Raw genomic sequence first — 15,476 nt, 5'->3', positions numbered from 1 at the left:
ACCCTGGGATGGCGCAGGTGCTACCAACGCCAAGGATTGCGGGCCCTATGTCGATCAGGGTTCCCACCAGCACCCACGTTAGTGGCTCCAACCCCTACTTCTCCTCCACCTCTGATTTATCCGCGTGCAGCACCAATCAGTCGGTAGCTGGAAGCAGTGTAGCACTGCAGTGGGGAAGCAGCAACAGGCCATGCTAAAGCGAATATGCTTAAGGGACAAACCACACCGCCACAAAGCTGTGGCAGGGGATAAGAGACCAGACCAAGCTGTGGCTCTCGCCACGCAACCTACAACCAGGTATGGTTGTGTCTGATAGTGGCCATAACTTGGTGGTGGCTTTGGAGCCCGGCAAGCTCACACACACACATCCCATGCCTAGCCCATGTGTGCAACGGTTTATCAAAACCTACCCCAATTTGCCTGAGCTACTGGTGAAGGTGCGCCGCATGTGTGCACATTTCCGCAAATCAGACAGCTTCAGCCGGTCTGTCAACACTGCAGCAGCGCTTGAACTTGCCAGCTCACCAGCTGTTGTGCGACATAAGCACGTGCTGGAACTCGACGTTCCACATGTTGGCCAGGCTTTATGAGCAGCAGAGGGCAGCAGTAAAATATCAGCTGCAACATGCTCGCCGCCTTTCCAGTCAGCCTCCGATATGCAAGAGCGAGCATTGATGTCTGACCTCTGAGGTTTTACGCAACTGAGGAATCAACACAAATAGTGAGCGGCGATAATGCCATTATCAGCGTCACCATCCCACTTCTGTGTCTACTCAAACGCTCGCTGCTCACAATAAAGGACAATGCTTTGCACTGGAAGAGGTGGAAATGGGGGGGGGGGGGGGGGGGGGGAATGGGGAAGACATTACACAGGGTGATAGCCAGACCACCCTGAGTTTGTCTTCTCAGCGTGAATTGAACGATGAAGAGGAGACGTTTACCTCCACTACAGAGGGTAGTACCCACGGAAGTTTAATTCCATCTATTCAGTGTGGGTGGGTAGAAGAGGATGAGGAGATTGAGAGTGATCCTCCTGATGACAGTGAAGTCTTGTCTGTTGGGACTCTGGCACACATGGCTGACTTCATGTTAAGTTGCCTTTCGCCTGACCCGCGCGTTATAAGCATTTTAGACACCGATTACTGGTCACCCTTCTTGACCCCCGCTACAAAGAACTTCTTATCTCATTCCTCTGGTGGAGAGGACGAACAGTGCAATACCAGAAGATCCTTGTTGAAAAATTGCTCCAAAGATCTGACAACGCTGGCGGCAGAGTCTGTACTTCCTTGGCCAACCAAGGAGGGGAGACGAGGGGAACACACAGCAGTTCCAACAGAGGCCGGGCAACACGCTCCAAAACCTGGGACAGTTTCATGACACCCCGCCAGCACCCTCACCCTGATGCGCGGCCTAGTGTCACAAGGAGGGAAATATTTTGTAAGATGGTGAAGGAGTACATAGCAGACCGTGTCAGAGTCCTCAATGATCCCTCAGTGCTTTACAACTACTGGTTGACTCTTATAAAAATGAACAAGGCCTGGATTGACCAAGACTTTGACTCCAGAGGAAAGCGGCTGAACATAAAGGCACTTTAAGTGTGTTGTTTATAATGTACTGAATACACTGCATTCCCATGCACCCCTTCCACCAAAAACAAGGGTATATGGTTGTATCTTCCTTTTCTCATCCTCCATCATATCAACACATGCCTATTCGTTGAATAATGCCCTCGCATACTATGTTTTACAGGGTCAGCTCACCAGCAGGCCTGCACCTAATTATACCCAATAGGCAATTTGTGCGCATGATGCCTTGCTTGGATGTGGTAGCCGTTTCAGGCTGCCTCTCGAGAATCAAACCCAGATTCCCTGTAGTCACCATGGTTTGTGCTGACATCAACATCGAAAGGATCGTCGCCATCACAGGGGACGTGCGATCAGCAGGCCCTTGCTCTCTACATTTTCGAGGGTCACTAGCAGGGCATCAATCATAATTTTTCAAGGGTGTGTATGATGCCCTCCTTCATGTGTAACAAACGGTGTATTGGAGTGCCTGTTCCTTGAAATATTTGGCAGCACTTGCACTTCAGAGCAGGGGGTGCCTGGTTTAATGCTCCTGTTCCCCCATTGACTTCCATTATACTCGGGTTCTCGTTAGAGCATCCCGATTTGTTCTGCTAGAGGCCCCCCCCCGAGCACTAAGAGCATGAGGCCTACTGAGTATGATCACCAGAGTATGTATGTATGTATGTATGTATGTATGTATGTATCTCAAAGAAACCTACAGGAGCAGCAGGCAGCAAGGGGAGAGCGACTCGTTCCTGAGTTACTAAGTGAGGAAGGACATCCTGCATCAAAGTACTCGGAGCCCGAATCTGGTCAACCAAATTCTGCACAGTATTAATGTGGCCCAGGTATAAGGTTACGGCGTGGGACAGACCTACAGCAATCTCCTTTCTGGAGGACAGCAAGGCAGATCTACTAAGTGTCAGTGAATACTAACAATATGAATATTTAACATTAGACAAATTTACTATTCTGGCACAGAAGCCTCTAAATTTGGATCATAAACCCCAAGCCAGATTTTTTTTCACAGCCAATATTTTAACACAAAAGTCTAACTTTACACCAACAATAACTTGTAGTTTTTCTCCAAAAATGCATTAAAACTTGGCACATGGAGCCACATTTAGGGGATATAAAAAAAACAAAAAAAAAAAAACAAAGCTAGCCGACAGGAACCGAGTGATGCCCATAGAAGATAAAAGTCCAGCAATAAAGCAGACAGGAAAGGTTAACAGTACTCCTGTAGAGAAGTGAATGACAGAAAAAAAAAAAAAAAAGTCAGAGACCCTGCTCTAAAATCTATACCAGGAAGATGGCCAATACAAAACCGAACAGAAGAGAATCCACAAAATAAACAGCAATGAAATAGACTAGAACCACAGGTCCCAGGATACACTGATACAAGAAACAAGTGCACATAGCTCTTACTACACATGGCGAAGAAACCAGAAACTCCATATTTAAAGAAAGGCTAAATAATAAAAGTGTTCCTTAAACTAACCGCTTCCAACCAGCGCCATACACCTACGAGCAGCTGCCACCATAGCCGCCAGGTGCCCTCTGGTTTAAAAACGTAACTGTTTAGATGCGGTCATTCATTACCATGGCATCTGAAGTAGTAAAAACCCAGTAGCATGCACCAGGCACCCACCAGCAAGGATCAGGGGCAGCTGGACGCAGTGTGCAGCAGCTTCTGTCCTCCTGAATTAGCAGCAAACACATTAGTGCCTAGATCTCCATAGGAATACAGTGCATGTCTCAGGGTGCAGAGGTAGCAGTCACTACCGGGCCCAGAGACCCTTGTTCCGCATAAGACATTGGTATAATAGAAAGTGCATGCTTGTCAAGTTACACCTCTGGCAGTGTAAGGGGTTAGGTCAAGAATTTAGCATATGGGGTGCCGTTTCAATGTTTGCCTCAGGCAGCAGGAAGCCTATGTGCGTGCCTGGCCACAAAACAGTCCCCAAGCCGAACTCCTGCAACAGTGTCCATGAGCCTTCAGCTACACCCCTGCCAATGCATTGGAGTGCAGGAGAGAAGAAATATAATGATTGCGTGTTATATTTCCTTTACTCAAAATGTATATAGAAATATGTACACAAAAGGGGCCTGACAGCAACATAAACAACCACAAAAAGTTACAGGGTCAGAATAGAGCAGTGAAGAGAAAAAAAGTTTGTATTTCTAGCAAAACTAAACGTGTGCGATATAACCGTAATGACAATGAAAGTAACAGGTCAGTTTTAACATCTAGGAAACACCATAAAAACAACCACTAAAATTGTTACAGAATCCTAGACCATCTGATACTCACTGACGGCCAGAGACCTTCTCGCTGCAACTTACAAAGGAAACATCAAAGCACTTAATACTCACCTGTAAATCCCACACAGACTTCTGTGTCCACAGACAGAAAGAACCCACTGCCCTCCTGGCTCTGTTAAATATCCACCCTCTGTGTTAGTTAATTACTTAATTAGCTCACAGGTGACGGTCTCTCAGGTGCTACTGCACACAGAAAAGGAATCTTGGATACATATACTTCCCTTCCACAACCAATCCTGTACATTTCTCCTAATATATATGGTGTAAAAGAATAAGAGCAGGTACTGCGGATTACACCCAGTATACAGGACAGGAGAAGTGGTACTGTGCAGTGTCCATATATACAGAATAAGAGCAAATACTGAGGATTACACACAGTGTACAGGACAGGAGAAGTGGTACTGTGCAGTGTCCATATATACAGAATAAGAGCAGATACTGTGGATTACACCCAGTGTACAGGACAGGAGAAGTAGTACTGTGCAGTGTCCATATATACAGAATAAGAGCAGATACTGCGGATTACACCCAGTGTACAGGACAGGAGAAGTAGTACTGTGCAGTGTCCATATATACAGAATAAGAGCAAATACTGAGGATTACACACAGTGTACAGGACAGGAGAAGTGGTACTGTGCAGTGTCCATATATACAGAATAAGATCAGATACTGAGAATTACACACAGTATACAGGACAGGAGAAGTAGTACTGTGCAGTGTCCATATATACAGAATAAGAGCAGATACTGCGGATTACACCCAGTGTACAGGACAGGAGAAGTAGTACTGTGCAGTGTCCATATATACAGAATAAGAGCAGATACTGCGGATTACACCCAGTGTACAGGACAGGAGAAGTAGTACTGTGCAGTGTCCATATATACAGAATAAGGCCTCATGCACACGACCGTATTTTGTTTCCGTGTCCGATCCGTTTTTTTGGCGGATAGGATGCGGACCCATTCATTTCGTGCTGTCCGCATCAGTATGTCCGTTCCATTTCTCCGCAAAAAAAATAGTGCATGTCCTATTTTTTTCTAGTTTGCGGACAAGGATAGGCATTATTACAATGGATCCGCAAAAAAAACGAATCCGCAAAAAAAACGGATGCCATACTGAACGTCATACTTTTTTTTGAGGATACGCAATTTGTGGACCGCAAAACACATACGGTCTTGTGCATGTAGCCTTAGAGCAGATACTGAGAATTACACCCAGTATACAGGACAGGAGAAGTGGTACTGTGCAGTATCCATATATGTCCATTCACACGTCCGTAAGTGTTTTGCGGATCCGCAAAACACGGACACCTGCAATGTGCGATCCGCAATTTGCGGACTGCACATCACAGATACTTAAAATAGAAAATGCCTTTTCGGGTCCGCAATTGCGGACAAAAATAGGACATGTTCTATTTTCTTCAGGAACGGAATTGCGGATCCCCAAAAAACGGATCCCAAAAAAAACAGATGCAGATCCCGAAAATGTGGATGCGGATCCCGAAAATGCGGATGCGGATCCGTTCCAGCGCTATTGAAAGTGAATGGGTCCGCAAATTGCGGAACGAATGCGGACCCAAATTACGGATGTGTGAATGGACCCTAAGAGCAGATACTGAGAATTACACACAGTACACAGGACAGGAGAAGTGGTACTGTGCAGTGTCCATATATACAGAATAAGAATTACACCGAGTATACAGGACAGGAGAAGTGATACTGTGCAGTGTCCATGTATCCAGAATATAAGTAATATGGCCACGACCATATTTTAGTCTGCATCTGCAGTATCCTAGACCTGGGGTTATCTGAAATTGTTATTGTTGTGATATGTATTATATTGTTATATAAGTACACAAGCATGAAGAAGTATGGTTGGCAGGGACTGGGTTAACCACCCTGTTTCTTTCCTCCTGGTAGGAGTTGGCTGGTCCTGCTTGCTGCTAGGATGGGGCGTTGTAGCTTGGTCAATGCAGAGGAAGGGAGCATAGAGCTCCTACTCCCAAGGTCTAGGTGTCACGGTGGAGAGTAGGGGGGAAACTCCCCACCGTTTAATGTATGAGAACAGGGAAGCAGCTAAGCCTGGAAACCAGGAAAAGGGAGCAGGTCACCTCCTAATGCCGCCCTAATCTTGGCCCTGACTCCTAACCGTATGAGCAGACCCAGATTGTAGGTGAGCTCATACACAGTAACCTCGGACCCTGAGTCGCCCTGAAGATCCCTGCAATGAGGTTAGGAGCAGGAGAAGACCTGTTCATCGCAGACGCGGATGAACAGGAGTCTCCACTGACCTAGCTACAAGGAAAGCAGAAAGAAAAGAGGTTACAGCAGCATCTCCCATGTATCCTTTATTGAAGCCATGAGTGCGTACAAGTAGCAAAAATACAACGTTTCGGCTTCATAGTAGCCTTTTTCAAGCAGGCTACTATGTAGCCGAAACATCGTATTTTTGCTACTTGTACGCACTCATGGCTTCAATAAAGGATAAACTGGAGATGCTGCTGTAACCTCTTTTCTTTCTGCTGTCGTGTGGACTGCTACCGATCTGCTGTCCTGTTGGGGCTGATGCATTCCGGGATTGGTCGGTGAGGTCCGTTGGTGCTGCTCTACCTTTTTGTCTTTACACTAGCTACAAGGAAAGGGACAGCCAGTGAACAGCCACTGGATCGGTAGGTAAGAGCCCAGAAACAACATGCACTTACCTGCCGCTGCCATAACAACCACTGGACCCCCATGCAGACAGGAAGCATGGCGGCCCCAGGCAGACCTGCTCCCCGATTTGTGATTCCCCCTCTGGGGAACCCAGAAACACACTTTCGGAGGAATGGCAGATAGACAGTGGAAATGTCTAGCAACCATGCTGGAATTCAACACCAAACAAACCAGACATGGAACACCAAACTAGACATAAACACACACACAAAACACCAACCACAACAAACAATACAACAAGTGAGGAAGGGAAAAGAAAAGAGAAAACAAAGGGGAGACATCATGGTGACATCAATGTCTAGTTAGGAGACCCTCCCACTGGATAGATGGTATTTCCAGGTTAGGAGCAGCACTTCAGCTCTCACAAAGGCTGAAGGGCAACTGACCTCAATCTCACAACACCAGGATATAAAGAGCCAAGTGTAACCTGTAGTACACCCAGCAGTACTTTTTACAAAGTGCAATTTCTGTCCGCAGGTAATGAGTTAGGGTGACTGGCTAGGTGGCAGTTTAATGGCACCTCTGATGTGCTGTCCTGCTGATGTCTCTCTCCCTTGAGCTTCTTGCTAACAGGTTTAAACTTTGTGACATTTTTAGAAATCAAGGCACTCAAAAAAAGGTTGTGCAAATAAAAAGCATATATTTTATTCCATCCTTTAGATTCACATATGGTATGTTGTGACCAACGTTTCGGCCCATCTCGGACCTTGTTTGCGGCCTTTATAACATGAAGGAGGAAGCTTAAGAGGATAGCGTAAGCTTCGTCCTTCATGTTATAACGGCCATAAACAAGGTCCGGGACCGAAAAGTTGGCCACAACATAACATATGTGTATCTAAAGGATGGAATAAAATATATGCTTTTTGTTGCACAACATTTTTTTGAGTGCCGTGATTTCTAAAAAGTCTGATTATACTAGGGCTTGACCCCATCACTGAGCACCTATTAACTAAGTGGGGTGCCAACACACATTCATTAAGGGCACTCCACTGAAGACTTCATTCTAGGTAGGATGTAGGTATTGATTTGCCCTATCTCCTGTACACCCTGGGGTCTCTTCCATGTGCTACAACATGGCAACTGGAGTGCCACCCCATATTGCATGTTGCAAATTTAGGCTAGTGATGTTTATTTACTTTTTATTATTCAGTATGTGATTTGTTTGTGTTGTCATATATTTCAAGGAAAAAGAGCAGGCACACCACCTTCTGGAGAAGAATATAACAACAATTTATTCAAGATCAAAGTGTGAGTGAGTACTCAAAACATAATATTCAATACATAATAAAAACTCCATACATAATTGATGAATCCAGTGAATACCATATGGTAAAAAAATATAAAAGGATAAAAATCCCTAAATAAAAACTCAAATAAAAAGTGTTCAGAGGTCCAGTGCCCTCATCTTGTGTGGAATCCAATATATACAGTCTCCTAAAATGGGCCACACTGTTACCTAAGATGGGACACAACCGTGACGGTGAAAAAAAGTTCCAACTGTTAGAAATGTAGATCGCAACACAGAAGTCAGTTCCACTGCTCTCATAGACCGCCCAATATGAGAAGTCACACAATGTAGTATGATAAATGATTCCAAGCTTTCTGAGTTGTCTCAGTGAGACTCTTACCGCTTCGTAGTAATTGGAGTGTCCGTTAGTGTATCGGCAGAATCGCCTACTCACGTGTCTGCACGGGCATATTCCAGAGAGCGGAGAGCAGGAACCATTCACCAGGACGCTGACTTCACGTGGTAGAAGCGCTCAGTTCCGTTGCTTGGGGGGCGTGTCGAGGTCAGGTGATCCTGGTGTACAGATCAGGTGACCAGATCAGCTGATTCAATGCTGTAGTCATGTGGTACACAGGTCCTATACCACAGTTGGAGTCTGTATTGAAGATAGATGATTCAAAAACTTCTTTGGTGCGCACAAGAATTCTTCTGTACTTTAGGTCCAGACCAGTACTAGATGTGGAGAAGGTGTAGTTCGCTAGACGCGTTTCAAGGCGACTTGCCTCTTCCTCAGTAGCTCTGCTCTTTTTCCTTGTCATATCCTTTTACCTTTAACTGGGTGGGTGACCCAGCGAGCAGTGAACCCACCGTTATCCTTCCATCTAGGTGTTGAGCCTCCCCATCTACGTATTTTTTTCGTGTTTATTCACTTGATAAATATATTTATTTACTTAGCCTGCACAAGCTTATTCATTCTGAAATCTTTTAAATTCACATTATGTTACACTCTCGTATACCATGTTTTCTCTGCAACTCTTAAAGTGGCCAAGTACTTATTTCACTGCCATTGCCCATACCAACGTGCTTACAAATTACAGTATTGCTTCCCATTGACCTAACCGATTAGGAGAGCCCATCCATAACAATATCTAGCAGTGAAGATAGCACTTCGTGGGCTGCAGCTCCCTGCATCATGCCTCTAAACCAAGCTATGTGGGAGAGCCTCATACACTAATAGAATAGGGATCAGACCACGAAACGCGCTTCGGGGTATGGTAGTGGTCTGGTTTTGTACAGGTTCATCTTTCTGGTTGGTTTATACTCTTTATTTAATTACCACTTGGGTATTACTTTATGCACTACATTTTCCAACCTAGTTAGTATATGTTTTAGCATTGGTATATTTTTAACGATTATATCTAGAGATAAGCAAATTTTTCAAAAATTCGATTTGGCTGTTTCGCCGAATTTTTGGAAAAAATTAGCTTCGATCCGAATTTATTTGCGGCGAATTACGTTAAAAAGCGTCTATTTCCGGGCTGCAAAGAGGCTTTATAGGGGTGTAGAACACTGTGCCTTCCAGTTACACGCATAGGGAGTCTGCTGTGGTAGTTAAATAATACTGTGAGTCAGTATGACATGCAGATGACAGGCGTCGCTCTTAGAATCACTGCACACTTCACTTATTTGGGCAGTCACGGGGCCAAAACTGACCAAATAACTCAAGTATGAACTCAGCCTTACAGGTCGATGTTAGCGCCAAGAAAAGTGCACTCCTTTTACACCGTCGTCAGCTGATTCCACATAGATGTCTACAGAACCTGTTATATTAAACGCTTATACAAGTAGAGCCCCCGACAGAGTGGAGAGAGTGTCAGCAGTAAGTTTGGGTTGACATCACTGATTGTTTTGCCCTTCCTTTGATCCGTCAGAACAATAACCCCCAAAAAACTGATCCTGTCTGTTGAGCATCCGCCTTCACTCGGTCAGCATTTGGTCAGTAATCCATCAGTATTGCTAATGCCCAAAAAAACAGGATTAGATCCAAAACAGAGATGACACGTGAATGGAATGCATGTCTTCTGTGTTTTGTACCCACTCCTGCTTTTGGCTACCAAATCATAAGCCAATTCTGATGGGACCAAACAGGCCTTACAGCTTCTACACAGACAGGATCCGTTGTGCATCTCATTTTTCTTTCCTTCTGACAGATCAGAAGAAAGGGCAAATAAATGATGAGGTCAGCCAGGCCGAAAGCCAAAATAGTGGCCCAGTCATGAAGTGGGGAGGGTGGGAACAGCATAAGAAGTCCATAGAATGGACCTATGTCATAGTGGTGAGGTGGAAGCAGCATGAGGAGACCACAGGGTCTGGAGGTGGAAGCAGTATGAGGAGGCCACCGAGTGGCACAATGATCTAATCTGGAGGTGGCGGCAGCAGCAACATCAGGAGAAGGCCACCGAGTGGCACAATGACAAAGTCTGGAGGTGGCAGCAGCAGCATCAGGAGAAGGCCACCGAGTGGCACATTGACCGAGTCTGGAGTTGGCAGCAGTATGAGAATGCCACCGAGTGGCACAATGACCGAGTCTGAAGCTGGTGGCAGCAGCAGCAGCATCAAGAGAAGGCCACCGAGTGGCACAATGACTGAGTCTGGAGTTGGCAGCAGCATGAGGAGGCCACCGAGTGGCACAATGATCTAATCTGGAGGTGGCGGCAGCAGCAACATCAGGAAAAGGCCACCGAGTGGCACAATGACAAAGTCTGGAGGTGGCAGCAGCAGCATCAGGAGAAGGCCACCGAGTGGCACAATGACCGAGTCTGGAGTTGGCAGCAGTATATGGAGGCCACCGAGTGGCACAATGACTGAGTGTAGAGTTGGCGGCAGCAGCATCAGGAGAAGGCCACCAAGTGGCACAATGACCGAGTCTGGAGTTGGCGGCAGCAGCAGCATCAGGAGAAGGCCACCGAGTGGCACAATGACCGAGTCTGGAGTTGGCAGCAGTATGAGGAGACCACCGAGTGGCACAATGACCGAGTCTGGAGTTGGCAGATGCATGACGAGGCCACCGAGAGGCACAATGACTGAGTCTGGAGTTGGCAGCAGCATGAAGAGGCCACCGAGTGGGAAAACCTCACGAGTTCCCATTCATCATGGATGGGAAGGAGGACATCCTATGATGGAGAGGGTCTTCTGTTTCCCCCCGCACTATACGGACATCTCAGAAATGAACCGCTGCTCGCGACAGCAGCTCCTGGGAAGTTCATAGAGCGTCCCAGTCATCCGGCATCTATTCGCCCCGCTGAAGGATTATTTTTAAAGTGTGTAGAAGCCACACGGGCCCCCACGCTGCAGATTTATCATGGAGACATCATGGAGAATTTACTGCATATAAGTACAGCGCTGAACGCTGAATAAATTTAGTTTTTCGACCAAAATCCGTCACTAAAGATTTTATCACATATATAACGGCAACAGTGAATGCTGAATAAATTTTGTTTTTTAACAGAAATACGTCACTAAAGATTTTACCACATATAACTGCAGTGCTGAATGCTGAATAAAATTAGTTCTTCGACCAAAATACATCAATAAAGGTTTTACCACATATAACTGCAGCGCTGAATGCTGAATAAAATTAGTTTTTTGACCAAAATGCGTCAATAAAGATTTTACCAAATATAACTGCAGCCCTAAACGCTGAATAGAATTTGTTTTTCAATCGAAATACGTCAATTAAGATTTTACCACATATAACTGCAGCGCTGAACACTGAATAAAAATTTTTTATGACCGAAATACGTCAATAAAGGTTTTACCACATATAGCTGCAGTGCTGAACGCTGAATAAAAAAATGTTTTCGACCGAAGTACGTTAATAACGATTTTACCATATATAACTGCAGCGCTGAACGCTGAATAGAGTTTGTTTTTCGATCGAAATACGTCAATTAAGATTTTACCACATATAACTGCAGCGCTGAACACTGAATAAAATTTGTTTTATGACCGAAATACGTCAATAAAGGTTTTACCACATATAACTGCAGTGCTGAACGCTTAATAAAAAAAAAAATTCAACCGAAATACGTCAATAAAGATTTTACCACATATAACTGCAGCTCTGAAAGTAAAATACAATTAGTTTTTCGAAAGAAATACGTCACTAAAGGTTTTACCACATATAACTGAAAAAGTGAACGCTGAATTTATTTTGTTTTTCTACTGAAATAATAATAACTGCAGAGGTGAAATGTGTATATATTTTTCGTTTTGTACTAAAATAGGCCACTAAACTCTTTCACCATAAATAAATGCAACAGTGAAGTGGGTACATTTTTTTCCTTTTTGTACAGAGATAGGACAGTGAACGCTTTCACTAAATATATCTGCAGAAGTGAAATGCGTATATATTTTTCCTTTTAGTACTGAAATAGGCCATTAAACTCTTTCACCACAAATAAATGCAACAGTGAAGTGCATATATAGTTTTCTTTCTGTACTGAAATAGGCCACTAAAAGCTTTCAACACATAACTGCAGAAGTGAACTGAGAATATATTTTTCTTTCTATGAAATAGGCCACTAAACGCTTTTACCAGAAATAACTGCACCAGTGAAGTGCGTATATATTTTTCTTTCTACAATGCAACAGCACTCTGCAAGTTGCTGGTCGTGCACTCCTGATTAACCTGTCTGCCCCATAGGCAGATTTTAATTAGTGTAGCTATAAAGCTGTAGCCTGCTCTCCCTGTATGTATTGAAGGCCATTTGGCACCAGGAAAGGTGGAATACAGAGTGGGCTCAGCATGCTAGTGGAACCTGCATTCCCTGAACAAGATGGAGGCCAGTGAGGCACCAAAGAGGTATTATATAGTGTGGGTTCGGCATGCATGTGGTGCCTGCATCCCCTGAATACAATGGAGGCCATAGTGGCACCATAAGAGGCATAATACAATGTGGGTTCGGCATGCATGTGGAACGTGCATTCCTTGAATGTAATGGAGGCCAGTATGGCACCAGTTATGTGGTATTTAGTGTTAGGTTCCGATCTTACTGAGATCGCCTTGACGTTTGGCAGACAGGCCCAAATAACTTTGCACAAAATGTATTTGCCAAGCATCTCAAATTTATAAGCGTAGCATTAGCACCAGAATACTTTCTATTACTTTGGCATTATTGTACTTTATTTGGTTTGCAGAGTGCTGTTGCATTGTATATTTTTTTGCTTTTGTGCTTTCAGCCAAGGCAACGCGCACCTGCACACTGGATGTGCTGGCTGACCCCCAATTTTTCTTTGCAGTTTATTTTTTTCTTTTTGTAGTGAAATAGGCCACTAAACGCTTTTACCAAAAATAACTACACCAGTGAAGTACGTATATATTCTTCTTCTTCCACAGATATAAGCCACTAAAGGCTTTTCAACGTAGCACTTGCAACCCAAGAACAAAGAGCTGGAATGACAGAGCTGTACAATGGCTATTTGGATCCCCAAATAATCTTTCTGTGCACTCGCTTTCCTATCACTGTCCCTAGCGCCTTCTGACATCTCTCCCTGCACTAAAATGCTGTGAAATGATTCCTCCCTATCCTTTCCCTGCACTTATAAATAGTTTTTCAGGTTTTTTTTGTCACAATAAGGTTTTTCCTATTGCTGTCCCTAGCGCCTTCTCACGCCTGTCCCTGCACTCAGAACGCTGGAAAATGGCAGAATCTAAAATGGCTGCCGTATTTATAGGGCTGTGACATTACAGGGCTGGCTGATTGGCTGCATGCAGGCATGTCAATCTGGGTGATCCCGCCTTCCCAGAGTTCCTTGCCCCATGTCCTCAGTCCTCACACGTGTAACCGCAATTTTAGGAAAAATTGCAATTCGTTACCACGAAGCGCGAGGAAATTCGCATTCGTTGCAAATCAAATTTTTCCTGAAGTTCGGATCGAAATCCACTTCGTCAGCTTCGATTCGCTCATCTCTAGTTATATCATAACAATCATGTTACCTTCAACTATTACTATCATGTCCTAACTTGACTACTTGTACTATTATTATGTTATAACCTAGCTTTATACTACTCTGATTAGATTTTCTGTACCCCGTCCACCGCTATTAATTAGACGTTTTTAACAGTATTTGAGCATGTAACTTGCATGTGTTTTGCCTCTATAATTGATCTTTATGTTTAATAAAATGAATTATTCACATTGATTACTTCGTGTGTTTGTACTGTTATATTTATTTTTGGTCTACATGATGTAGTGTTGGTGTTTCATGTAATTTGGATAATAGCATTGGACACATTTGAATTAGATTTTTGGGAAAATTCTTTTTTGGTGCCCGTGTACTGATTTTCATTTGTTCCTGCATTGCAGAATAAAATTATGTTTTAATATATGCAAATGAGCCTCTAGGAGCAACAGGGGCGTTATCGTTACACCTAGAGGCTCTGCTCTTTGTGCAACTGCCGCGCCCTCTCCACTTTGATTGAGTATTAGGTCCTGAAGATCCAAATTGGGTGTCTAAATATGTGAGCTCCCGACCTGAAGTCACAGTCCTCATTAATGGGGTCCAATTTGCAGCCCTTATTGTGGCAGGCGCAGCACTATGAAGTGCCTTTTGCGCTGTGGCATTAGAAGAATTTTGATATCTCTGACTTTTAGTCTAACCAGACTGTCTATTACTCTGTAATTCCTCTAGCGCCGTTTTATGGAAACTGTAGGTTTAAAGATCACACCAAATGCTTGAAATAACTTCTTTATTAACTTCAACTTTTCTTCATATAACACTGCCACCTCCGCAGCAGATAGTCCATGTACAAAACACATGTTGAATAGATATAAAAAAAATGGCAGTATGCATAAGATGGTGACTCAACTGTTCAATCTTGTCATTCAACATAACATGGTGGATATATTTCTCTCTTGAGTATCTGTACTCTGACTTTAAGTTATTTAGGCACTTTATGATCTCTCTGAGAGGTATATCTAAGGTCTAACTAATAGTTCTACTTGCTGAACTTGGTTTGCAGTTTTCAGTATGCAATTGCTTATGATCTGGTATGAGCAGTCCGCAGTTTGTATGCAATTTATATGAAATCTGGTTTGTATGCTTGCAATTTTTGTATTTGCAATTTGTATGGTTGCAATTGGTGGAACTGTAAGTAAACACACATATAACTGGTTCAATATACAGTTCCAATCACAATACTAACAACAGGAACATTATATAACTGTTTTAAATACCTATTTTGGCCTCTCCTGCTTCCATAAAAACACAGCTCTCAGTGGAGTGAATTGCTCTTCAGCTCCTGTCTCTGGTGAATAATAATTCTAGCAGATCCTGCTAGGGGAATTCCCAGACAGACTGTTTGTGAGGCTGGCTGTGATTGGTGAAAACTCTTGCTGTGTGAGGCTGGCTGTGATTGGTCAAGACTCCTGCCCAGCAACAACAGATTAACACTTTGCTTTCTGTTGTGTCACTGAGCTTACCTTACATTACAAAACAAATCTTAAAGGCATATTATCTTTTCTGCTTCTGTGAACACAAAATATAACAGTTATATGACATCTAAAACATGATGTCACAGTAAATAACTCTGCTTTTGTCTTTAACACATAAACATAGGAACTGTATTAAGGCTATTAGCAAGTT

Source organism: Bufo bufo, chromosome 10 (genome assembly GCF_905171765.1).
Source record: "Bufo bufo chromosome 10, aBufBuf1.1, whole genome shotgun sequence".
NCBI classification, from domain to species: Eukaryota; Metazoa; Chordata; class Amphibia; order Anura; family Bufonidae; genus Bufo; species Bufo bufo.
The sequence above is the reverse complement of the archived record's forward strand: the minus strand, read 5'-3'. Positions refer to the sequence as shown.